Raw genomic sequence first — 27,670 nt, forward strand, 5'->3', positions numbered from 1 at the left:
TGTGATCAAGGTTTACTTGGCTGGATAAGATCGGTCATCTGGACGCCTAATGGCATGATCCTTACCCACTTTTGGGACTCAAACCTGGATGGTGAGATGGTCATATCCAATGGGGAGTCTTCGAGATGAGTGACAGTTGCGGTCGTTTTAACCTGACTTGCTGGATTTGAACCGGGAAAACGGAATGGTCTAGTGGCTGTAACAACATGTTACATCACAGCAATACAGCTTATTGACAATCAATATTTGCAATGTTTTAATCCCAGAAACATTTTGTTTACTGCGAACAAACCAGCGTTAATCTATATGTAATGGAGCAAATGTTTGTATGTATGTATGTATGTATGTAGGACTCTCTACCCATTGGTTGGACAGCTTCCCTGATGCCATCCAAAATACTTGACTTTAGAAATGACGTAATCCACCCCAGAATTCTCAGCGTGCACGCACAGAAAACCCTCGCACTGTGATTCATCGTGGCAGCCGGACGTATATTGTGCGTGCAAGATAAGGATTGTTACAGAGAACGGGTCACAAAACTTCGAGAAGAAGCTGAAAATTCTTGCAAACAAACCTGTGAGAAAGGGGTGTTGTTCTGCTCAATTAAAGAGTTGGAAAATTTTCTGAACTCATCCAAAAAGCTGATAGGCTGCAGCTCCCAATACTGCAAACTCCCGAGGATGTGGACAAGTGCAAGGCCCAAAGGTTTATAGACAGGCACATTCTACCCAAACCTTCAACTATTGCTGCCATTGAGTGTACATTGAACCTTGCAAGATTACCTTGTGTGAACATGCCAGGCTTGGTGATTTATTTAATGGACATCTGCTATTGGAAAGAAGATGCCATCATTGCCAACATTCAGGTAGACTTCTCAGAGGGAGAGACTGTATCTGGTTTTGTTGCTTCTTATCACCGATGGGAGGGGCCATATATGGGGCTTGTCAATGCACAGGGTCCAAGGAGCACTAATCTCCCCTTGCCACATGGAAACATGATCTCTTACTTCATCACGCACAACCTGGAGTCATTTATATTGAAAGTGTTTGGGAGCAATGATGACGTAAACCCGTTCTGTGTCCTGAGCTGAACATCGTGACGTCGCCACCACGAGCTTCTCGCAGCGCAATTACAATGATGATAAATGTAATTTAAAGTAATAAATGCAAACTAATTTTTATCTAGGTTTTGTTATCTTAGTTGTATCTATTGGTTTCTAGTCTACAAAATATATCAGAAAATTAAAATTGTTTTTCTTTTTATTTTGCTTCATGGACGTAAACACGGTGTGTTGACAGTTCTTCATTTTTAGGTCCTCATGGAGGATCTCTAAGTCTTACTCACGTTGTTGTTCTTGTGGACTTTTTTGTTTCACAGCCTACAGTTTTCATCGAAACTTCCTGAAACTTTGCGTATATATGTAAAAATACCCTGCGCAGACAGTAACCATCTCCGATTTTGAAAATTCCTCCCAGAAGAAAAGTTATGACGTCAAAATATGTCCGCTAATGGAAATCGCCTAAAAAATTTATCTCCGAAACTGGGCAAGCTTTTTGAATTGTTTGCGGGAATCGAACAGGGCATTAGCAGAGATGAATTACCGCACATATGATACAGCACTGTGACGTCATATCAATTCTTATGACGTCATTCCAATTTTTTGACATTTTTTGTTTCACAACCCAGAGTTTTCATCGGATCTTCGTGAAACTTGCCATGTATACGCAGAAAGCCCACTGTAACCATCTCCGATTTTGGAAATTCTTCCTAGAAAAAAAGTTGACATCATAATTTCGCCGCTAATGGAAATCTCCAATACCATTATCTCTGAAACTAGGCAAGCTGTTTGAATTTTGTTTGCAGGAATCAAGCCGGCAATTAGCACAAATAATTTATCGCAAACCTGATACATCACAATGACGTCATATTCGTTTTTATGACGTCATCGTTAAGAGGACAAGGATCTTAGCTCATTTGAGCTTGTTCTTTCAGTATTGGGCAAACAAAGTTATACTTGTACTCAAGATTGTTTTTGTAAGCGTTCCAACTAAATTAACTGTTTTATTGTGTTGCAGTATATTATCTATCTATAATTCCAGCAGTGTGTGTGTGTATATGTGTGTGTGTGTGTGTGTGTGTGTGTGTGTGTGTGTGTGTGTGTGTGTGTGTGTGTGTGTGTGTGTGTGTGTGTGTGTGTGTGTGTGTGTGACCGCTGTTTCTCGACAACCACTGGTCTGATCTAATTGAAACTTGCCAGGTATATTGCTAGGGACCTGTGGATGTGCCTTTTCAAGGTTTGATATTAATCGGACAGTGCTTCCAAAATTTTGGCCATTTATTTACCAACCAATGACAGGACACGTTGCTGCGTTAGCATGGCCATGGGGAAGAGAACATCAGCCTCGTTCGCCATTACAGGTTTTTTTTTCTTCTCTCTGTGTTTTTCCTTGCAAAAAGGCAAAATACGTCGGCGCTAATTGAATAATTGGCCATTAAAACTAATAATTTATCAAAACGTTGGCAGATCCAGCAGCCCCCGCATTCTTCCCCTGGACGAGAAAACAAAGACGAAGCGCAGTTTCCTCAGCAATGTTGTTCATGACGAGGTGCTAACGAGATAAAGGTGTGTACATGGAGACAATTTTTATTATTATTTATAAACGCTGTTACCTCAGCAATATTCATGAAGAGGTGCTAACGAGATAAAGGTGTGTACATGGAGACAATTTTTATTATTATTTATAAACGCTGTTACCTCAGCAATATTCATGAAGAGGTGCTAACGAGATAAAGGTGTGTACAATGCACATGTAGACCATTTTTTAAATTATTTATTTATTGAAGAAAAATTGTTCCGAAAATAATTTATTAAAAAAAGTGCACAACTTTTTTTGTTTCCAATTGTCAAAACGGTGTGGCCTTTGGAAGTGTTAAGGAATTCAGCTCTACTCAACATGCTTGCCAACGAAATGCATCTCAATTTGGTGGTATGCTTTGCAAACTGTTTTTTTTTTTTATTATTTTCAAACTAAAACAATTCGAACATGGAATACCTAATGACACTGTACTTTCAGGTCTCCAACAAATCCTACCCTGTCGCCTCACCATGGGGTAGGAGTGGCAATGGTCAATGGCAGCGAATGTCATGGCTCGCAAAGACAGGGAGGTGAACTTGATTTTAATTTGGATTTTAATTAACTCTGTGTGTAAGTATCACAGCAGTTGTTACTTCAATGCAAGCGATAATTCGTGGAATGATGTGGACATTCCGTACGGGCACGCACTACTTCTGGATGGTGATGACTTGCTGTATTCTAATAATTTCTCGATTTCTTATGCGCATTTATAGATAAACACAATGCCCCAATCCAGTCGTCGTTTATGAGAGCGAAGGAAGGGCCTGTGTGGTTGTTTGAAAGTTGTTGGTTTTTTTGCATGTACGGGCACGCACGTACGGCTATGCACGTACGGCCACGCACGTATAGGCACGTACGGCCACATACGTACGGGCACGCGAGAGCGAAGGAATGGCCTGTGTGGTTGTTGTTTCTGGCACACGGTTTGAAAGTTTTTTTTTTTTGGTTTGCATGTACGGCCACGCACCTACAGGCACGCACCTACGGGCATGCACTGGTTAGGTAAATAATAATAACTAGCCAAAACCCCGTCACAGACGGATTCCATTCCATGTGCCCAATATGACAACCAGTGGCGGCTCTTGTAAGAGCCGGATCCCAGTCGATGTACTCCATGGCCTTACCTAATGAGGCCTACAAAACGTCCTTGCACACGACATTTTTGGTGTACACTACTCTTTGTGAAGAAGTCCCCTGATTTGTGCACGTATCTACTTTGACGTACAAACACCGTGTCAAAACTTCTCAGGTCACAGAACCGAGAAAAACGTGATGCGACCGCTTGGAGGAGCACAAAGTTGGTCCTTCAGTATTAATATATAGAAGATACAATGTTTCTTGTTACATATTTTGTGTCAAATTCACATTCTGAGGTAGTCAGCATGTGCAGAAGAGGGTTTTACATTGCAGACGCTATTTTCGAGGAGTGGAATTACACCTGTTAGCGGTAACGGTCTGTCGATGGCAGACGTAATGACGTCAGTGAATGACCGATGATGTCATGACACCCTGACGCCTCTCAGCGGTGACGTCACACATCGCCATGTAAAACAAAAAGTGTTTCTTCTGCTTCAGAGTTGAAGTTTGACTATTGCCACGATGTTCGATGCACTCTTACAGGTACGAAGTTTCTTTCAGTCCAGGTCACAGTACCGAGAAAAACGTGACGCGACCGCGAGGAGGAACACAAAATTGGTCCTTCAGTATTAATATATAGATATTATAATGTCGCTTGCAACAAAAAACATCGTTATACCATCAGCATATGGCTTTGCTTTTTGACCAAAACTTTATGGTTAGGAAACGAAGTGTAATTTTCCCATTGGAAAGGATTGAAAATGAGCTCCCGCATAACAAAGGTTCACATAGCGAGAGGTTATAAAGGTACATAACACCTTCGTTAAGTGGGGGATACCTGTATATAGTTTTTGTTTGGTTCTGTGACTACAACAGAAACTAGAAAGCATCTTAAAATGCAAAGTCCATCTGCTTTGTATTCAGACTTCTTCATATTCTTCCGGATGCTAAACGTTACCTTTTGACCTTTTGACAAAATTGTTAATATATCTTCGACATATTGTCATAATAAAGTTTCTGTGAAAATTTCATGACAAAAGCTCAAATGGTTAAATAAATGTTATGGCCCAGACAGATACACAGACACACAAAAGTGATTGCAAAACCCCATCTTTCACAACGTAGTGGATGGGCTAATTGTACTAGTTTTTTGCATCTGTTGGTAAAAGGACAAGCGTTGGTCTGTGTTTGTCCATGTGTTACATCCTCTATTGCCCCTCAATAATTCTCTTGACAGGAAAAGGTAGGAACTTTGGACACCTCCCGTGCACACATATTTATCAAATTTCCATGAGTATCGTAAAGGACAAGTGTTGATTTGCATTCAGGAACAGAACAGTTATAGTTAACCTTTTTGAAAATGACTCTTTCATCTAAATGCTGAAAATTATGTTTAAAAGACTAAATTCATGTGTCCACCATTAATTGTTAAGTGTCCATTGTTAAGCCGAAGACATCTTCAGAAGTGTCATATTGACAATCACCATCCTCCTCCTCCTCCTTCATATGCAGCACATGGCTGCAGGTCGCATCATTGGCTGAGGGCATGGCTGTGCCAGTACACTGGTCCCCTATTACCAGTACACTGGGACTTATTTCACTGACCTCAGAAGGATGGCAGGCTGGGTCAACCCCACCTGGTATTAATTAAACGGGAGACAAGGGCTCCAACTCAGGACCCCAAGATCCCAAGACAGCCACCGTAACCGCTAAACCAACACCAGGCTTACAATCACCATGCCATCCCTATACATTTTAAGTTCAGTGTAAAACAACCTAAGCGATTGTTAAAAGGATCATCAAATATTGAATGTTGGAGCTGATAGGTGTCATGGGCCTTGTGAAGGTGACTATGTATAGGCCTCAGGCTTCAGGCCTCTGGCGTCAGCCTATGGGTAAGTGCAATTGAAATTATCCAAGTTATATCACCACAATGTATTATATGTGCATATCGGCATTACGTATGTTTTTGCTTCATATATATAACCTGGGTTATTTTTTTTTTATTTTCAGAAGCGATTGAGGCAGTAGTCTGTTGCCTATGCACCGCCCAAATAAAGGGAGGTGTTCCGCAAAATTGTTGCACGCTTGGAACAAGATCGCCAGCAGGGCAGGTAATCTGCAAGTTTTCGTAATACACATACTTATTCACCAAAAATACAATATTATGAATTTGTTTTATGTTCCCACGGATCAGACATGTTTTTTAGATCCTCGTGGAGGATCTCTAAGTCTTACTCACGTTGTTCTTCTTCATCTTCTTCTTGTGGGCTTTTTTGTTTCACAGCCTACAGTTTTCATCGAAACTTCCTGAAACTTGGCATATATATGTAAAAATACCCTGCGCAGACAGTAACCATGTCTGATTTTGAGAATTCCTCCGAGAAAAAAAAGTTATGATGTCAAAATATGTCCGCGAATGGAAATCGCCTAAAAAAATATCTCCGAAACTAGGCAAGCTTTTTGAATTCTGTTTGTGGGAATTGAACAGGGCATTAGCAGAGATGAATTACTGCACATATGATACATCACTATGATGTCATATCAATTTTTATGACATCATTCCTATTTTTTGACATTTTTTGTTTCACAACCCAGAGTTTTTATCGGATCTTCGTGAAACTTGCCATGTATATGCAGAAAGCCAACGCACAGGCAGTAACCATCTCCGATTTTGGAAATTCTTCCTAGAAAAAAAGTTAACGTCATAATATCGCCGCTAATGGAAATCGCCTATACCATAATCTCCGAAACTAGACAACCTGTTTGAATTTTGTTTGCGAGAATCAAGCCGGACATTAGCACAGATAATTAATCGCAAACCTGATACGTCATATTCGTTTTTATGACGTTATCATTAAGAGGACAAGGATCTTAGCTCATTTGAACTTGTTTTTTTTCAAAGTTGCAAAATACAATTCTCATTCAATTATGAATAATACACCGCCGTAAAGGCCTAGCCTAGTGCTAGATGTCATGACGTACCAGACATAACGCCATCTTACTACACCTCCATTTTGTTAAATCTTCCATCCTGACACCTCGTGTCTGTTATTCACCTCATCATGTATGACCGTCAGATAGTCAAATAGAGTTATAGATATATGGGTCATGGTGTCCAACTTCCATCAGCGAAGTGACTGGACGGGTTGAGTGCTGGATGCTCGGATGACGTGCACGTTCGTAGAGGCCAAGCCTCGTGCTAGACGTAACACTGTCATGATGTCCCAGCAAAAAGAGCATGAAAGACAGAGGGACGGAAGGAGAGAGAAATCTGGATACTTTAATACCGTATATAGATAACAATGTCCAGGTACAAATAAATAGACTGTAAGACATAATAAAGGCAGGCAGAGAATAGCTTGAGCACCTCTACTTTGTCATAATTATGTCGTGGAAACGTACATCTGTTGTATTTTCAGGGCCGGATTTAGACATGTGGTGGCCCCTGGGTAGCCTTCAGTAGTGGAGGCCCACCCTACCTTGGAATACTAAAAAAGGTGACGAGACATATTTACAGTCATCCATAAAGTATATTTTTCAAGAACAAAGAATCTGAACTTTGATATGAGATAAGATGAATATCTTATATCTGTTCCACTAACTACCAAATACATTTTTCCTTTCAATTTTTTTTTCATGAAATATTTGGAGGCCCCCTGGTTGTGGAGGCCCCTGGACAACTGCCCACCTTGCCCATGCCTAAATCCGGCCCTGTGTATTTTACTGCTCTTAGCTTGATTGCAGTATTTTCCTTTAGATCTTGTGGACCGGGGAGGGTTGGCGGGAGAGGGTAGGGAGAGAACTCCCTTTTTATTCTCAACATTATGTAAATGTACCCATGCAAAGGATGAAAGCAACGGCCAGTTAACATATGTTTACTTGAAGAAGAGTAAAACTTCCTGCATTGTTATTATTTCTTACTAGTGCGTGCCCGTAGGTGCGTGGCCATACGTGCAAACGAAAAAAAAAACCTTTCAAACCGCGTGCTAGGAACAACCACAGAGGCAGTTCCTTCGTTCTCACGTGCCCGTGCGTGCAAAAAAAAAAACTTTCAAACCGCCAGCCAGAAACGACAACCACACAGACCGTTCCTTCGCTCTCGCGGCAACCACACTTCCACACACAGAGTTAATTAAAATCAAGTTTACCTCCCTGTCTTTGCTTGCCATGACATTCGCTGCCAGGTAACCGGCACGGCCCGTGACGTCATCGTCGGCCGGCCGCGCACCAGCCGACGCAGCCACGCTTACGCAGCAACGTGTCATGGCATTGGTTGGTAAATAAATGGCCGTAACTTGGGAAGCACTTGTCCGATTAATATCAAACCTTGAAAAGGCACATCCACAGGTCCCCAGCAATATACCCGGCAAGTTTCAATAAGATCGGACCAGTGGTTGTCGAGAAACAGCGGACACACACACACACACACACACACACACACACACACACACACACACACACACACACACACACACACACACACACACACACACACACACACACACACACACACACACACACACACACACACACACACACACACACACACACACACACACACACACACACACACACACACAGAGCTGGAATTATTAAAATCAAGTTTACCTCAGTCTTTGCTTGCCATGACATTCGCTGCCATGGAACCTGCACGGCCCGTGGCATCATCGTCGGCCAGCCGCGCACCGGCCTATGCAGCCACTCCTACGCAGCAACGTGTCATGTCATTGGTTGGTAAATAAATGGCCGCAGCAACGTGTCTTGTCATTGGTTGGTAAATAAATGCCCATAACTTGGGAAACACTTGTCCAATTAATATCAAACCTTGAAAAGGCACATCCTCAGGTCCCCAACAATGTAGCTGGCAAGTTTCAATGAGATCGGACCGGTGGTTGTCGAGAAACAGCGGTCACACACACACACACACACACACACACACACACACACACACACACACACACACACACACACACACACACACACACACACACACACACACACACACACACACACACACACACTGCTGAAATTATAGATAGATGGCTGCAAGTGAAGATCTAACTTGAGAAAATAAATGCAAATTATCGATACTGTATCTTGGAGTTCTCGCCGGTAAATTCCATCAGATTAATGCCGAAATGATGATGATGTGAACCATCTTCTTTACAGAGCATTGGTGTTGCCGAAGCAGTTTCTTGTTCAGGTTGTGCTGGGTGGTTTGCCATTGCCTCTCGCAGGAGCAGTCAGGGCAAGAATTTGTAATTTATCCGTGATGCCTGCGATAGCTCGCCGACTATTCGCAAAGGACACCATGGGATCTTTAATGTCCACCAACGAATGCCGGCAGACAAGACAGTTTAAGGTCCATCCGAGGGATGGCACACAGACAGACGTTGATGAAACCAGGTTGACAGTTTATAGCTTGCCCGAGATTCGAACCCAGCCTCGACAGCTAAGAAGCGAGTGTGCACTGTGTATACCTCTCGGCTATCCTGTCAAGCCAATGCAGAAATACTAGACCTTAAATATGTAGGTGTTGCCTGTTTAATGCTTGCTTACAAGCACTGTATCTGAAGACATGGCTTGGTAATGTTTACGTAGCATTCTCAAGGAATATAACAACGAGAACTGGCAATAGATGCAAAATAGTGCCTCAGTTGTGTTGTTCCTGCTTCGAACATCAGAGATAAATTTATGAAACAAAAAATAAGACAACCCACTGTGATGGCGTGGTGCCAGCAAGGGGCGCTGCATTGCGGAGTATGTCATCTTGTTGAGGGATCTGTAAGCACAGGTGCCATGAATTTTAAATATCAAAGTCTGTGGATTCCATTATTACATACTTGATATATGGAATGTTTTACAGTGGAGTATCCTAAATTTGATAAAAATTTCAAATAGTCTTGAAAATAACTGTAATGGCCCAAGCCAGGTCATCAGGATGTTTGTTACCAAGGCAGCAAAGCCAAATAAAATGGCTGAATGTCAGTCGTTAATAAACCTGATGGATTGTGTAGCTATCACACAATATTATGCATTAAAAAAAATGAACAGCCAAAGTTTGAATAAATGCAAACATGGAATTGGGCCAGTGAACATAATTCTGAGAAGTTGGGATCATAAAGATAAAACTCGTAATTTCAAAAGCAGTTTCACCCTTCATTGGGCCATTCATGCACATCCCATTATAAAAATGTGTTAAGAGCTGAGTCAGGATTTAAGGCATTTATAAAGGACATTTCTAAAAAAAAGCATTTGTTTTGGCTTGCGGCATGTGGATCATACCAGGAAGAAAATGGTTGCAAATAATTTGATTAAAATGTGACAGTACCACATTAATAAGGCGATCTAGACACATAACACTCACCATTGATTATGGGGCAAAGGAGGACGAAAAGAAGATGAAATTGTATCTTACAAACAAAATCAAATGGATCCCGTGAAGGCTGATATTGGAACTGCACCACTTGACTATTTTGAGCATGTATGTGTGTGTGTATATATATATATATATATATATATATATATATATATATATATATATATATATATATATATATATATATATATATATATATATATATATATATATATATATATATATATATATATATATATATATATATATATATATATATATATATATATATATATATATATATATATATATATAAAGCTCTTTCTCACCACTCACTGACTCGCTTAATGACTAATTTTAAAGATCGGAACCTTCTGGGTGACGCAGAAAGCTGAAATTTTGTGTGCTGATGGACATCGAAGCCGATACACCATGAAAAATCGCAGAACAGGAGGCAAGCATCTGTAAATGAAAATATAGATAAATGAAAAATCAAATGCAGATGAGCGACCCAAGATAATGGGGAAGCACTGTAATGTTGAGTGCCGATGGACATCGAAGCTGATACACAAGGGGGAAAAAAATCACAATACTGTCGGAAAGTATCTGTAAATGCAAATAAAAATTTCCTTTGTCTACAATGTATTACTTATTCACGTTTCTCTTCCCATGCAACACCAGGTAAATCTGATATATATATATATATATATAGATATATATATGTATATATATACATATATACATATATATATATATATATATATATATATATATATATATATATATACATATATATATATATATATATATATATATATATATATATATATATATATATATAGATAGATAGATATAGCAAAAAGGTGCATCCAATCAAAAAGGTAACAAGATATACACTGCTAATCTGGCACTAAACAAGCAAGAGCATATCCGGTCTCAGGTGGCATTTCACCCACTTATCAGCGAACTTCCTCAGGCCAATATACTCTGAGCCTTGGCATGTGTCCGCCTTTATTCCCAAGGCACAATTAATTTCCAGTCACGTGCTGGTGTCAGAGGTCCATTGAGGAGTGTTTTTATTTTACCGAACCTCAAGCAAAAAATGCCAATTGCATCATCGATCCTCTGTTCTATTCTTTTTATTATTTACTTATGATCTGGTATTGTATGTATAGGGGTGAGTGGGTGTGTGTGCTCATTCTTGTTTTTGCTCCCACTTCCTGGAGTTTGGGGTTCAGGAGTGCAATGAATAAAAAAGCACAAACACTATGATATTGTAGTATCATAATTTCTCCATTTATTTGATGTCTGTGGTTTTAATTCAGAGCATGCATGTACTGCAATAACATGCATGAAATAAGCACAAGGCACAGCATATATTCTACTACTACTGCAACTACTACTTACTTTACATCCACAATGACTCCCACCTTCTTCTGGGTAAAAGTTCAGAGAACATTTTGGGGGAAAGTCTTTCATGAACTGGCTGGCCAGGCCTGACGTTCGACTGAAGATGCGTACTTTTTAGGTCATATCTACCGAGATGACCTAATAAAGCCGGACCAAATTTCCGTCCGTCCGTCAACAATTTTTCTTTCCGATCTTGATGAAACTTAGTATGTGGGTAGAGGTCAATGAGTGTTGCACAACGATATAACTTTTATCCGGGTTCAAGGTCAGGGTCAAGGTCACGTAAGTTCTAAAAATCGCCATTTTCAAAACCTATCTAGTCTGCCATTCTACAAGATATTCGGCAACTGTTTATTGATTATGATAGTAAAAAATATTATCTTGTATCTAACCAGACAGATTTTTGAATTTCCTTCCCGTTTGATCATCACGTGATCTGGAAGATGGCCAAAAACGCCGATGCGATTCGCAAAGAAAGAAGGAAGGAGAAATGAAATATAAATATAAAACACATTTTTAGCCTTTTATATTTATACATTTTCCGCCGAAGGTGCAAAAGTTTCAAAACCCGAAATGTAAATGTCAGCATTTATTTTCAAAATATAATTTCGTGTGCGTGCGCCAAAATGCCGAGTCACCTTTAACCAAACTGCGCAGTTCGAGCTGCGCAGTAGAACTGCGCAGTATCTTCGGTCATAACTGAACATTGAGAACTTGTGGTATTATAGAGATGACCGTCACCTCCAAACGGGGGTAATTTTTTAATTTGTTTTTGGTGTCGGCGATAACTCACTTGCTCTTCGAGAAAGACACACTGGGTTCTTTAATGTCCAGTGACATCAAATGCTGGTAGATGGGTCTTGCGTACTTCCAATGAAGGACGCACACATTGATGTTATCACTTTGCATGTTAATCACCAATGTGGCAATTTATAGCTGGGTCGAAATTTGAACCCAGGTTAATCAGCTCATGTGAATAAGCATACCTCCAAGCTATCCTGCGAGTAACAGGCACACCATGTACATACTAGAACGGCACTCGGTAGAGCACATACCACTCCGCCAGGCTGAACAGTTTATGTTTTGTATCCCAATGATTGGCCAGATCTACATCTGTTCCTGAACAAAAATATAATCGGCTTGTTCTCGTCAGCAACCCGAGTCGTCCACCAAGTTTCGTCCGAATCTATCCATCACCGTTTGAGATATCTTGCTCACAGACAAACAAACAGACAGACAAGCCGGTAGGCGACATGGGTGGTCGCTTTATAATTGCATACTAGTCATACAGTTTTTGACGGATTGGGCTGAAATTTTTTGACAAAGAGGTTGATTATAGTGCGCATAAAAGCGCGGAAGCCGATTTTTGATTTTCGGGGAAAATTTTTTCGGATTTTTTTCAAAAAATTCAAAGTCCCGTTGCTGGGCAACGGTGGCGTCCATAGCAACGGTGCTCAAAAGCATACAACTAGATCCTGGTATGAACCTACCAGTCAAGTTTCATCAAAATTGGTTGACTCCTCTGGCCTCCAGAGCTGTCCATTACATACAAACAAACAGACAGACGGAAAACCTGAGAATAAGGGTAGTCTAGCGACCACCCAAAAAACGTAACCTCCGTCCACCTTTGGTAGCACAGGTAATACGAAGTTGGAGACAAGAATAGCACGCAGGAAATGGTGAAGTAGCTCGGAGCAACATGTGCAAACATTAATCTCAGCAGAAATATGCATGGATATGTGTGTTATCATAAAGCACTATGTGCAAAGTGCAATAACAGCTGTTATGCAGTTATCATTCCAAATAATACATGGTAATAAAATGTTGAGATTTCAAAACCAGCAGGATATGTGTGGAACATCTCTCAATAATGAGATTCGACTATCTATCGAGTGATCTGATTGGTTGCTTGTGCAGTTCTCATACATGCACAAACACACATTTGACTCGAACAACAGAAAAAAAAAACACATTTTGGTGATCATTTTTCAAATGAAGTCGGAAAATATAACTTATATCGTTAACAACCAATTAACTTACTATGAGACCTTGTGCGGTTTCCCATTGATGCGGTTTACTAAAATTTCCCTGAAAGTCCAGGATTAAAATTGATAATAATTCATTGTGGTTTAGACTGTTAAAGCCAGTTGCAGTACTTGTTGGCCTTTCATATTTAAAAGCATTGTATTTATTACCCTTTACGGGGTATGGCTTTGGCATCGAAGGCCTTGTCCCTCATGGTTGAAAGGTCTTCAGAATAACCTTTGATTCTGGAACTTTGTCGCTCTAAAGGTTAATAACAAGTTTATGGGGTACTTTATCAGATTAAATGGCATGATGATGTTTTTTGAATATAAAGTCAAGCTCATAGAAGAGCAAGAACACAGAGGAGATCACTACATGACAAATCTCCCCCCCCCACCCCCAAAAAAACAGCAAAAGAGGGGGAGAAACACCAAGAGCAGGATTGAGGGACAAAATAGAGGGAGACTTGGACGAATAAGGGATGTGGAGAGGAATGAGGGGTAGGGGAGGATGTACAGGGTGATCAATGTGGATACAGAAGCAAACTCTCAGGAAGGAAAAATTGGAAATTTGGAAAGGGTTGGGCTTGGGGGGGAAATGGGGTGGTTAACTGGGGAAGAAAAGATCATGGTTTTGGATGAGGGATTATCTGAGAGGGTTGTGGACAGCTGTATTGAACATCTAGAGAGAATAATGAAATTTAAGGGCATGTGGAAGTTACATCCACAGGCCAGAAAAAGAGGAATGAATGAGTAGAGGTGAGTGATGATTTTGTATTTTGGGAATTCTACTCGAATTGAGTTTTTGGTGGACCACGACCAAGCACAGAAAGAGCAGAATGTGCAAGACCAGAAACGAGGGGCGAAAAGACAGAGACATCACCAACCTGTTTGCAATGTGAAAGTGATTGGACCGTAGACTCAGTTTAATCGCAGGAGATTTAAGTGACCTTAAAGGTCTTAGTTTCCATGGCATCAAGCTGAGCAAGGCGTGAGGCAGGAGAGCCAGTCCAAAGGGGAGAGCAGAACTCCATCAAGCTGCAGATGAAGGCCTTGTAGGTGGAGAGGAGTTCAGGTGTGCCAAGGAAGTACTTTGCACGATGGAGGATGCCCAATCAGTGACTGGCCTTGGAGGCCAACCGAGAAATGTGGTTTGCCCAAGAAAGATTATATTTCATCGTGAGACTCAAGAGTTTGAGTGACTGAACTTTTTCAAGAGAAATATTAAGAAAGTTGATTTAGGAGAATTTTCCACACAGTCCTTTTGGAGAGAGAGTGAGTGTGTGTGAGAGAGACAGGTTTGGAAAATAATCCTTGTGAAGAAGAAGAAGAAGAGGAATATATTGTGATGAAGAAGAAGAATAGATTGTGATGAAGCAGAAGAACTTGTGGAGTGCGGTGACGGATAACTAAGGAAAAGTGCTGTCAAAACAGAGACAGGACTTTCACGTGACCTATCCGAGGAATAGACCTGAAGAGCAACACAAACACGCGTTCAACAAAACAGCACAACGAGGCATGATTTAACACTGGAAATTGGATGAAACACACAAAGAGCAACACAGGGACGAAAACATAACAGAAAGACATGATGGATCCGGTCTGGAAAACTTCAGTTTGATGAAATAGGAGCAACAGCCGATCCGACCTGCTGCAGGTGCAGCAAACCCTGAACCGGAAGTCACATGATTAGAGCGTCCGTTCCGGATGTTCCATTTCAATGCGAGCTGAGTGATATCAAAAACTTTTAGATTGGTACATGGTGCTTCCTCGCTTGATGCACAGCATTTAGACTTTAGGCTCTGTTCTTCATTACACGGCCCGCGAGCCACTGGCGGCCCCTGGTGGCCTAAAGTGCGGCCCCTGGCGTGCGGCAGATAATATACAAATGTGAAAACACCCCATCATAATCCGCCATAAATGCTATCAAATTGACCCAATGGTTTCAAATGAGTGTTACAACGCAATGCATAAAGGTAACACAACTACATCGGTCATTTGGTAACACAAGCAACAAGGTAACACAACTACAGCTGGCAGTTTGCAATCAATATTATGCTTGCGGCCCAGTTAACCGCAATGAAGAAGAGTGTGTGGGTCGGGGCCTCATAGCAGCCATTACGGAGCCCTGCAGGCAATGTGGCGGGCTCTCACACTGATGTCTTATCGGCAAAAGTGGCCCCCTTCTAAAACAATACCGAAGATCACTCCTTTAGAGGATATATAATAGATAAACCCATCTCATGTTTGGGGGTTTGCATCCATATTTTGGGGGTGGGATGAGGGAGAGGAGATTTCCCCTTCATTACCAGGCTGACTGCAGAGAGAAGAGTGACATCAGAAGATCGCCGGGACTCAAAGCACCCCAGGAAGTTCAGTCACCTCCCTTGGGAAATCAGCTGGGTTCCTCTGAAGGCACGTCCGGTCCGAAATCGAAAAATTGCATCACGATCAGATCTTTAATTCTCATTTGTAGAAATCTGACTTTTGCTTCACTGTAAATATTCAAATTGAATGGAGATAAAACTTACACATGTTAGGGCAAAAAAACCTTTGCGCATGTTTAAATTTCACCGTGTGTGTTCTTCATGGGAAATCTTGATATAAATATTTTTTCATCGTTGTGGAATGTAATACGAGCACAGTAAGCAGTCGGGTTTTGTAAAGGGCACCACATGGTTGAAACAGTGCCATTATGCTCTAACCTTTGAAGAGCTAGAGCTGTACGCAGTATATGACGCATACTTATACCAAAGATGTAAGTTGATGGGTTTGTGCAAATCAAAGACAGACACAGAAACAAACAGGCCTACCGAACTGTGCTTATCCGAAGTCAGAAATCTCCATCGAGCAGTGGCATGCAGCACTCACATGAGATGACAAAAACTTAAACCAACCACCACTCAGGGACAGTTGTGTGGGGCTTTGAGGCCTTTTTTCGACGTGACAAATTCGTTGATATACGGCCTCAGTAATCTAGGCGAAGGCGTAAGGCCATATGACGTATGTAAGCAGGAGGGAGATTGGGGAAAGGAAGAAAGAATCCACAGAGGTCATCACCACAACACGACCACCCAAAGGAAAGCAAAGTAGATTTGAGAAAGTTTGCATGAAGGACAAATTTGTATTGTTAAAACGACAGAAAATCTGTCGGTGGAAGCTCTCGATCACGTGTCAAACACAATGACATCACGATTCATCTCGAAGCGTTTCCTGCTGTTGCGCAGTCTGGCCTGCAGTGAGTGGGACGGAATGTTCTGGGGGGCTAGTGGAGGGGTGGTCGTCGTGCTGTTGATTGGGCACGGTTTATTTCATTTTCCTTCATATTTTTTGGGGCGGGCATGACCGTCATACAGACATGTTCTGACATAGGCTGGATTAAAAGTTGACAAATCTTATTCGACCGCTTTTTTCCTCTCGTGGAGACGCGCAATTTTACGGCCAGTGATATAAAAGTGGCCTTTGCTCTGAGTGAAGGGGTGGACGGTTGACGTTTATGGATACACCCTGTTCAGTTGCCACATTCACGATTTGTAAGCCATGTATTATTTGTTGTTGCTTGTTTAATTTGTCCATGACATTTGCCTTGCTTCTGTGTTCATGTGACAACTGTCATTTATACCTGTGTAGATTCTTCAGCATGCTCATTATGAGCTCACCTTTGGTCTCGTGTTATGAATGGTAAAGATGATTCCTCAACATTCTCATTATGAGCTCACCTATGGTCTAGTGTTATGAATGGTAAAGATGATTCCTCAACATTCTCATTGTGAGCTCACCTTTGGTCTAGTGTTTTGAATGGTGAAGATGATTCCTCAGCATGCTGGTTATGAACTCACCTTAGGTCTAGTGTTTTGAATGTTGAAGATGATTCCTCAGCATTCTCATTATGAGCTCACCTTAGGTCTCGTGTTTTGAATCATAAAGATGATTCCTCATCATGCTAATTATGAACTCACCTTCGGTTTGGTATCTGGAAGGCTGAATATGATAACTAACTGAGCCAAGTTCACCTCCGTTTCACTCTGAATTTTTTACATGGTGAAACTATGTAAATTTGATGGGGTTATTTTGGCTTTGGAAAGAGTGAGGTGGCAGAGGGAAAACAATCTCTGTACTGATTGGGGGTTTGGGAAGGGGCGTCATCCCACAGTTGGACACAAGCAGAGGACTGAAAAAAGGTACGATGCAATCTGGAGCAATTTGCAAAATGGAGATGGTTTTCTTAAACATCAGAGAGGTATTTTATGCATATGACGAACAAGATTGGGCCGAAGACCCCAAATTCCTTCTTTGATGCAAATGATTTACCTTATTGAGTGAGCTTTATTCCAAGTGGCTTCTATGTGTTCTCCACCATGTTAAACATTCACAGAAGAGGTTTTGCATCAAATATTGAGGTTATATTGCAGATGGCTGTGAGTAATGCTCTATATTGTCTGGACTAATTGATGCCAACATGATATTGTTCCATTTTATAACTTACAATCTACATTTTCTGTTATTATTTCTCTCATCCAGTGTTTCATACTTTCTCACTTGACTTTTTGCCTGGCTCCGATAATGTAGGGTCTTTTTGGTGTGTGTGTGTGTGTGTGTGTGTGTGTGTGTGTGTGTGTGTGTGTGTGTGTGTGTGTGTGTGTGTGTGTGTGTGTGTGTGTGTGTGTGTGTGTGTGTGTGTGTGTGTGTGTGTGTGTGTGTGTGTGTGACATCAAAATATCTCAAAAACCGGTCTGCAGATGTTTGAAACTGGGCAGATGGGTCCAGTCTTACCCAGAGTTGAAATGTTATCATTTTAGTTAATGTTGGTCAAAGGGCAAAGTCACAGATTGGGGTCAACAATTTGGGAATTGTATAAATAGTGAAGTCTGAACTTGGTATAAAACTTAGTATGGCAGTAGTACTAAAATAAAAAAAGTATACTAAAAATAATAAAATAATACAGTATAAAAAATAAAAATAGTACAGTAGTACTTTTTTATAAAAAAATAAAAAATAATAAAAAAAATAATAACTAAAAAGGTCTTTGATGTCTAACAGCAAAGAAATTGTTAAATCCTAAAGGATGTGGGTTGACGGTCAAGGTCATCAACCGGTCAAATTTCGGCAAAACTTTGAAAGGCCATAACTGGGAAAAAAAAATTCAATGAAGCTGAACAAATATTGCTGAACCTATTAGGCATTGGAGTTATATTTCAGTGGATAATTTTTTTGTGTTTGAGTTGTGATGCAGCATCTCGATCAGCTACAAATGTTTCCTCTTCCTTGAAATGCAGCACATTGCTGTGGGTTTGCATCATTGCTGGGAGAAGCCTGGTGTTGGCTTAACAGTTCATTTAGCTGGCTTAAGATCCTGGGGTCTTGATTTAAGCCTCTGTGTTTTTGTTGAATTAACACCAGGCGGGTTGACTCAGCTTGTCTTCCTTCTGAGGTCGGCAAAATGAGTACCCGCTAGCTGGTAACAGGGGCAATGCATCAGCGGTACAGCCGCCGCCACAGAAAATGATGCAGCCAAGCAACCACGGGCTGCATAAATCAGAAATTGCTGGGAGCACAAGCACCGCTGTCCCACTTATGCAGTGACCCCTTTAGGTTAGAGCAGCAATTTTGAATTTGTTCATGGTGCCAACCATAGCTCGTCTACTCTTGGTGAAAGACACTGCATTATCTTTAACATCTACCAACTATTGCGAGCAGATGGAACACCCAGTTTAACATCCATCCGAGGGACCGCACATGCATTGATGAATTGCCCTGCCTGCGATACACCAGAATGGCAGTTTATAGCGAGGCCGATATTTGAAACAGACCTGTAGATAGACAGCTCAAAGCAAGTGCATAGCTCTCGGCTATCCTGCCAGCCAGTTGGGAATGAAAGTGTACCATATTGCTTTTAATGAAATTCCCATATTGAATGCATGTGCACCGAGATTCTGTTATCCCACCATTCGCAGTCCAGCATGCTTCTCTGTCTGTATAATATGAGTTCCCTTTCAAGGAACTTCAACACAGGAGGCAGCGATTTGGCTCATCAAGCCTGCACAATGGTTGCCAACCTACTGGTTGTTTTTCCATTGTCTATCCTTTTTAAATACCGAGCGTCAAGCAAAGAAACATCATGTACTATTTTTTAAATCTTCGGTATGATTCGGCCGGGGTCAGGTTTAAACCACCGACCTCCCAGACTTAGACCAGATGTTCTAACAATTATGCCACCCAGAATACATCTCTGTTTATCTGTGTTTTAGCAAAATAGCTTCAAACAAATCCGCTTAACAACACTGCCCAGCACTGCATGATGGGAGTTTGTGCTTGTATTTGCTTCTTTATGATTCCATTTTATTTGGCCACAAGGGATTTTGAGGCTTGAACACGTGTGCCATTATTTAATGCCTTGACATGCCGCAAGTGAAGATAAGAGAGAGAAAAAGTACACCCAGATGATTCAGGAAAGCAATGCAGGCAGGTGCTTGTTTTATGCAAACATGAGAAAGCAGCACTTTTCTCGACAGGGATGTTCAAGAAAGATTACGCAGCAGCACGTGCTAACAAAATCTTTGGACACACACCATGTAAGACACTGTGAGATATTTATCGTCCACAAGAAAATGAAAGCAAACAAGAGCGAGAATTGCTTTGCAATACATGTCCCCTACTGGTCCCAATGAATGTTGGGGAGATTAAAAAAAAAAATTGTTTATGTTTAACGCACGCTCGAGCCAATACCAGAACAGTAATGAAGAAGAAGAACTCTCGAATCAAACTGTGTTTGGGTCTATTTGGCAAAATTATAGGAAAAGCAGTTTTCATTTCATGATATATTTTGTAGACAAGAAACCAACGAGGGCAACAAACTGGAGATAAAAAATTACTTTGCTTTAAAGCATGCTCGAGCCGATACGGACTCAAAATGAAGAAGACGAAACTCTCTAACCCACCGTGTTTCGTTGGTTTCTCGGCTTTGCCCATTTCATTTTATATATAACCCGATGTACATACACGAAGCAAAAACATGCGTACGGCTTGCGCGCATTTCTAATACATTGTGGCTATATACATGGGATCATTCCATTTACACTGGACCATGGACTAACACCTTTGCCTGAGGCCTGCCGATCTGTGATGTTATTGGGGTGGATTCAGGCTAGGTGTCCAACCAATGGGTGTAAGGCAGTGGGGTGGAGTCGGGGCTGCTGAGCAATGACCCATGTATAATATGTGATATTTCCTAAGTTTAAAAATGGTATACCTCTGTGAAAAATTGATGAAATGCCCTGAAACACGAACTTGTTCTGTAACTTATCATAATATAGCCACGTACCAAGTTTCAGTTGAATATGTTAAAGGTTATGGGGAAAAAAGTCTGAAAAACCACAGATGGGACGGACAGACGGACAAACGGACAGATGGAGAGTAAACTGATAGTCCCCTCTGGTGAAACTGGTGGGGAACTAATAAGCTAATCAGTTTACCTCCATTTCCAATGAATCCAAGGTGTATTTTAAGATGTAATGTCCTGTTAGGGAAAGTACTTGGATGGTAGTTTGCAGTTTTCTCACACCGGCCTTTGCATTGAACCTTGTTCTTCTTTTGTTTGTGGCAATAGGCTGTGGGGTAGCATCATTGGCCGAGGATGCGGCTCTGCCGCTGATGCAATGCCCTCTACTGGTTGCGATAGGAATTTCGAATTTGGCCATGGTGTCGGCAATAGTTCACCGACTCGTCGCAAAAAACATCGTGGGATCTTTAGCGTCCACCAACGAATGCTGGCAGATGGGACGCCAAGTTTAACGTTCATCTGAGAGAGGCACACACATTGATGAATCACCCTGCCTGTAAAACAATGGGATGACAGTTTATAGCTGGTTCGGGATTCCAACCCAGTCTCGACAGCTTTGAGGTGAGTGTGCATTCCTGCAGGCTATCCTGCCAGCCTGGATTTAACCAAAACTAAGTAACTCAGAGGCAAGCAGCTGAGGAGGACCTTTAACCGTGGTGTGAATATTTTCAGTGTTTTCTGCAGTTAACAGTCACAGATCCACTCAAAGCCTGGTGTTGGCAAAGGGGTTAGGGTGGCTGGCTTGGGATCCTAGAGTCCTGAGTTTGAGCCCTGTTGGCTGCTGAATTAACACCAGGTGGGGTCGACTCCGCCTGTCATCCTTCTGCGGTTGGCAAAATGAGTGCTAGTGCACTGGCAGAGAGCTCAGCATCAGTGGCACAGCTGCACTCCAAGAACATGATAGCTACCTGGAAGCCAAGCTGCCATATGCAATAACAGAACAGAGATCCCCACTCTCTTGGATTCTCTTCCTATTCTCTGACAACCAAATAAGCGGATGCTTTCACAGGATGAAGGGGAGCTGAGAGTGAGCAGGAAAGGTTGGAGGCGGTGCTCTTCCTAAGAGTGGATGGTGCTCTTCCGAAGACAGAATGCCATCTTGCTGCCTTGAACCACTGTAATCGAATGCATCTCCACGACAAAATCTGAAACGTGTCTGGATGTTTTCTGCACCATCTTCATTTGGGCAGAGTTGAGCTGGAGCCTTAAAACATTAATCTGACAAACCACCTTACTAGTCCTTATCAGTGTGCTTTGGATTAGGAATGCCCCGGCATCTTTACTTTCGCATCACACCGGTTTATCACACTTAAACTTCATCTCATGTGCTTTCTCAACCAGCTGTTTAGCTCTGGTGACCGTTTTTGGCATGCTCTCCAAAGTGAAGGATTCTCCTCATTGTGCGTTCAAAAAGCAAAGTCTTGAAAAACTCAATTATACCCAATAACAACCCTCAAAGAATGTGGCTTCAGCTTCATGTACCGTTACAGGTACTTGTCCTGTTTTATGTCACATGACGAAGAAACAGTTTGTTTGCCAAATTAATAATCATGTAAATGTAAGCCTTGCTGATGTATAACTGAAAAAAATGAATTAATTATTTATGATGATTCATGCTGCCCTGCAAACCTGTTCATGAGACTACTCCAAAGGAGGACCGGTTGGTCATGAAGAATGTAGCAATTTACTAGAGTGGCAAATGTTTCGGAGTCAATATTTTCAAAACACGTTTTCCAAGTTGACAGGTTAGTTTGTTTGTTTATAATTTGTTAAATTTTGCAGAATCTCTCTGTAGAGGGCAGCAGTGAGCGCAAGAAGAATTTGCTCTGAAAAAAAATGAGAGCACTAATTATTTGATTGCTTAAAATCCTGGCCATCCTCCAAAGCTGCATCATGTGACTATATCAAGTGGCATGTACTAGGCGCACCCTGTTGGTCATGAAGCATACGTTCCTCATTAAGCAGACGCACCCTGTTGGTTGTGAACAAAGGTTCAGTATTACCACGGCAGTTAGGAAGAATGAAATCGCTATAAAGCCAATAAGGGACATATTATAGGAGTACACCTCATCAAGTGGGGGGGGGGGGGGAAGAGGGAGGGAACTTTTCCTCTTGCTGATCATCACCAACTGCGTTCAATGCGTCCATGCACGGTGTCCCCATAGAGGGAGCCATAGCCCAAAATTGAGAAGTTGTTCTTCATTATTGTTGAATTCATCCATGTTCCCTTGAAAATAAATGTTGAAATGCCCATAAACTAAATCTTTAATAGTTTTAATGATTTTATTTTGAAACCAGTCGATTTCGCCATTGTGGTCAACTGAAACACGTATGCGCAAACTCGGTTCATGAATTTACTTCTTGGTAAATGGATGATGTCGAAACTAGGACACAGAAATAGACGTGCAATAATATTGGCCATCTGAGCTTGAAGCGGCTCGTTTTACCATGATCCGATGATTGCTCAGAAAAAATAAACTTAAGAGGCATCAAAGTTGATTAATAAAGCAAAAAAACAATGGAAAGGTCGTTGTGATACTTGATATGTCTGTTGCAGAGAACATTAATATAACATTTGTTATGAGCTGGAGAATTGGATATTATAATAGTGTGATCTAATTTATTTATTTTGTATATGGAATGTAGTGGATGTGTCGATTTGACTTGATAGGATTTGCTCCATGTGTTTGCTGAATGAAATTGTAGATGGGGCTTCATTTGACATCATTACCAATCACAGTTAGGAGTATTTCATGAACCCATATAAAAGCTGTTGGTCTTCAAAGTCATTAAATGGATGGAACAGTGTGTTGCCCTGACGAGCCTAAATAACGGTGAAACTAGTCAATAGCTTCACTTTTGATATGTTTGGTGATAGCATTTGACTTTGCTTTGTGAGAGGGCCTTCTGGGGCTGCAGTCATGTGCATTCTTCTCAGTCTGAGAAAGGAGGAATCATATATATATATATATATATATATATATATATATATATATATATATATATATATATATATATATATATATATATATATATATATATATATATATATATATATATATATATATATATATATATATATATGTATTGTTACGGTTGTGGAAATTCGCATTACACCATTAAGGGTCCTCAGGTGAGATATATCGTTAAGTTCATGTGTAGTTAGCCCAAACCCGTTGTTTAGAGGGAATATATGTGATCCATTTGGGCTGCGATTCTTCAGTTAGTCGTTTTTCTTTTGCTCTCATTAATTTGGTGCAAGAACCACAACCAACATCTCAACGATCACGCCATTCACTACACGACGCCAACAATCACGCCATTCACACCACGACGCCACCTTCCACAACTACGCCACCACATCTTCACCACTTGCCATTCAACGAGCACCGTGCGGTCACGATCTCCTCGGGACGGATGGGAGGGGTGGAGTGGCAGCGGCGGCCGGGTGCGAAGGGGCATCTCCCACCCGAATCTTTCTTCCCTCGTCGTACGGCGCGGGTGGAAGAAAACCAACAACGCCTGTCTGATTTTCCCTTCTGCTTTTCCCGCGCTTTGGCTTGGGGGAGGTGCGATTTGGGCCAGAGGTCAAAGGTGAAAAAGGTGGGGGCCTGATTTTGGAGGAATAATTCCCTGGCCCCGAGCCAAGACTGACTTTCCTCGCCCCCCGCACGGCGCGGGGAGGGGGGAACAAGAGGCACGCCCCTTTTTGGGAAGCTTCCATAAGGGAGGTGGAGCCAGAAACGGGGCGGGGCAAAGGGCGGAGCCCCGCGCTACAAAAGAGGCGGAACGAAAACGTGAGAGAGAGTGAAGTTGAGTTTTAGACTGAACGCGTGCGAGTGAGGAGAGCTCGGCGGAAAAAGGCCGAACGCGAATGCGAGCGAGTGAGGAGAGCTCGGCGGGAAAGGCTGAATGCGAACACGAGCGACTGAGGAGAGCTCGGCGGGAAAAGGTTGAACACGAGCGCGGAGAGCTGAGTGGAGTTCCTGAGGAGAAGCGCGAGCGGACGCGAAGGCTCGCGGACTGGACCTCGCTCGCCGGACCGTGCTGGTTGGGTCACTCCGGATCGAGGGTGCCTTAAGGGGATCGGCAGTGCTGGCGGAGCCGGATCACGGTGGACACCAGCTCGGGGAGCTCCCTACGGTCACGCTCTTTCAATCATTTCTTTTGGGTTTTTGTATGAATGGTGTGGCGCCGTGTCCTGTAAAGCAGAATAGTGAAAGTGACTGTGCTGTGAATAATTGCTTATTCGGTTTTAACTCTTTCCCTGCTTCCTTTTGCTGTAAATACGTGCTCCCTTGTCTGAGAGTGCAATAAAAGTGCTTGCTTGTCCAATTGTTCCCTGTTTCGCTGCGTCCTTTCCTTTGTTGAATCTCCATCTTGCATCACGTAAGGGATTAATAGTGGGTTTTAAAACACCTGGTAATTAATTGGAACCGTCAAGGCCGATGATAACTCCACTCGGTTATCCCTGTAATACGGAACGAACCGCTTAAGCGGTTCGTGTCCGGCGTCGGCCTGTGCTGTGGTCCCATCCCTCGGAAGATTACCCGTGCGAGTACCATAGGTATATTGACTTTCGGCGATTTACCCTATATCGCGCGGGTGGACTGCGGACTGGGTGGTGGTGGGGTTAAATCCCCACTCGTGACTGATTTCTGGCGGTAGTCCCAGGAGGGTCACGACTGAATTGTCCATTTCGGTGGGTGAAGCGGCCGCGATTCGAGTTACGTGGCCGATCGCACGCCGGGCGGGCCAGAATTCGCAACTATATATATATATATATATATATATATATATATATATATATATATATATATATATATATATATTCTTCTTCTTGCGTATGGCAGCATAGCTGCCGGGGTATCTTTGATTTCTTGGAAGGGCGACTATGTCGCTGATGCAGTGCTCCTCTACCAGTACTCATTTCACCGACCTCGGAAGGATGACAGGCTGAGTCAACCCTCTGGTGTATAATTCAGTGGCCAACGGGGCTTGAACTCAGGACCCTAGGATCCCAAGCTGCCACCCTAACCATTAAGCCAACACCAGGCTTATTTATATATTGGTACAGATCTGGGTTTGAGGTTTGCCACGAGGGGAAGCACTTGGTTCCCTTTCAAACGCCTGGTCCTGAGGCCACTAAGCACGGATTACTCTGCCTGCCAGTGGCTTGCTAATCAACCATGAGCATTGATTGGTACTGCCAATCCTGGCAGGGTTTCACTAATTTGTGTGGGTACTTTACCTGTGGATGGCCACACCAAGAGGGTATTGTGCCCTCGATGCACGCCTGCATTAACTTAGCTGATCAGGTGCAGCTGAGCGGAGCTCCCAAGTACGCAACGGCTCACAAGAGCAAATCACGTGGGGTAAAACCTCCTGACTAGCACTAGGTGTGGACGATGTTAGACCGATGGAGGAATGGACATAACAAACTGTGTACACTTATAACACACACATTTATTTATAAAGCTTGGGCAAGGAAAAGCATGTGTTCAATAAGCAAACAATTGGTCTTATTTCACAGGAATATGCATAGCAGGGGAACGCAAGAACCGATTTGGAGCGGAAAACAAAAACACATATATATATATATATATATACATATATATATATATATATATATATATATATATATATATATATATATATATATATATATATATATATATATATATATATATATATATATATATATATATATATATATATATATATATATATATACACAGTCATGCGCCGCTTAACAACGTTCCGGGCAATGACGGATCTGCCAGCTCTGAAAAAAAAAAAAATGAAAAAAAAAATGTAACTGAAAAATTCCTATCGCCGAGTGATGTAGCCTCGAATAAAAATAGCACATACAATTATGTACACTGTACAGTACATAATACCTCATAATGATAATAAACAACGACAGTGTGGCCCTGTTAAAATGCGATCATTGAGGTCCATAAAATATCATCGCGAAAAAAACACGTTCGTGCTAAATCGGGATTCAAGGAAATCGGCTTTCAAACTGAACCAATGTTTCCACGTTTACCTTCCAGCAAGTAAATTACCTTTGAATTGAAGAATTCCACGAATAAATCGTTGTTCTTAGTCGACATTAAAACACAGATTTTTTTTTTAGTGAAGCTTTTTATGTTCGTAAAACAATCGCACTGTTCTGAAAATATATATCACAATTGACAGGTGCTCGTTTCTTCATTTGTAAATTTTAACATCGATGCAATGATTACGTATATATAAAATCCAAACGCTATTTATTCACCTTTCTATAATAATCGATGCGAGAGGAGATTGTAAGCTGCTGCTAACAACACCGATGGCCGTCATGAACAGCACAAAAGTAAATCTAACGTGTCTTCCGTCTCTCTTGGATGTGTTACAATTGCCGACAGTATTCAGTACAGTAACATGCTGTATAGGCTACACCATATAGCCAAGGTGTCTAGGTTTGTGTAAGTACGATGTTCGAAAACGAAAACGAAAAAAAAATGATGTTCGCACAACGACGACGTCGCTTAACGACGCGTTTCTCAGAACGTAACCCCGTCGTTAAGTGGCGCATGACTGTATATATATATATATATATATATATATATATATATATATATATATATATATATATATATATATATATATATATATATATATATACATACACAAAGAAAAGACACAGGGCAGAGATAAACCAATGCTAACCTTAATTACACTAACACAACAGGCACCATCAGAATCATAGTCCGAGGAAGGTTGGAGAGCAAGAAAGATAAGGAGAAAGTTTGAGGTGGTTGCGACCTCTTTTTACCAG

General features: G+C 41.6%; 1 protein-coding gene and 1 long non-coding RNA gene across 7 annotated transcripts in view; one reads left to right on the forward strand and one right to left on the reverse strand.

Moving 5' to 3' along the window:
- Positions 1 to 3,980: 3,980 nt before the first annotated feature.
- Positions 3,981 to 27,136, reverse strand: LOC147015910 (uncharacterized). Of its 3 annotated transcripts, XR_015049921.1 has the most exons (5): positions 16,322 to 16,497; positions 15,818 to 15,917; positions 10,446 to 10,536; positions 7,865 to 9,498; positions 3,981 to 6,927 (listed from the first exon to the last, which is right to left on the reverse strand). It is a non-coding gene; the product is annotated as an uncharacterized LOC147015910 (long non-coding RNA). The 3 variants fall into 3 exon arrangements; XR_015049920.1 differs by having other exon boundaries at positions 3,981 to 9,498; XR_015049922.1 differs by lacking the exons at positions 15,818 to 15,917; positions 16,322 to 16,497 and adding an exon at positions 26,916 to 27,136 and having other exon boundaries at positions 3,981 to 9,498.
- LOC147015911 (uncharacterized) overlaps positions 16,887 to 27,670 on the forward strand; it is a 215,507-nt gene continuing 204,723 nt past the window's right edge. For all 4 annotated transcript variants that reach the window (XR_015049917.1, XR_015049916.1, XR_015049915.1 and 1 more), the window contains exon 1: positions 16,887 to 17,041. The gene's annotated coding sequence lies outside the window, so the exon portion shown is untranslated. The remainder of the gene's footprint in view (positions 17,042 to 27,670) is intronic.

Source organism: Eptatretus burgeri, chromosome 12, assembly GCF_056783735.1.
Source record: "Eptatretus burgeri isolate ZD-2024b chromosome 12, Ebu_testis_v1, whole genome shotgun sequence".
Taxonomy (NCBI): domain Eukaryota; kingdom Metazoa; phylum Chordata; class Myxini; order Myxiniformes; family Myxinidae; genus Eptatretus; species Eptatretus burgeri.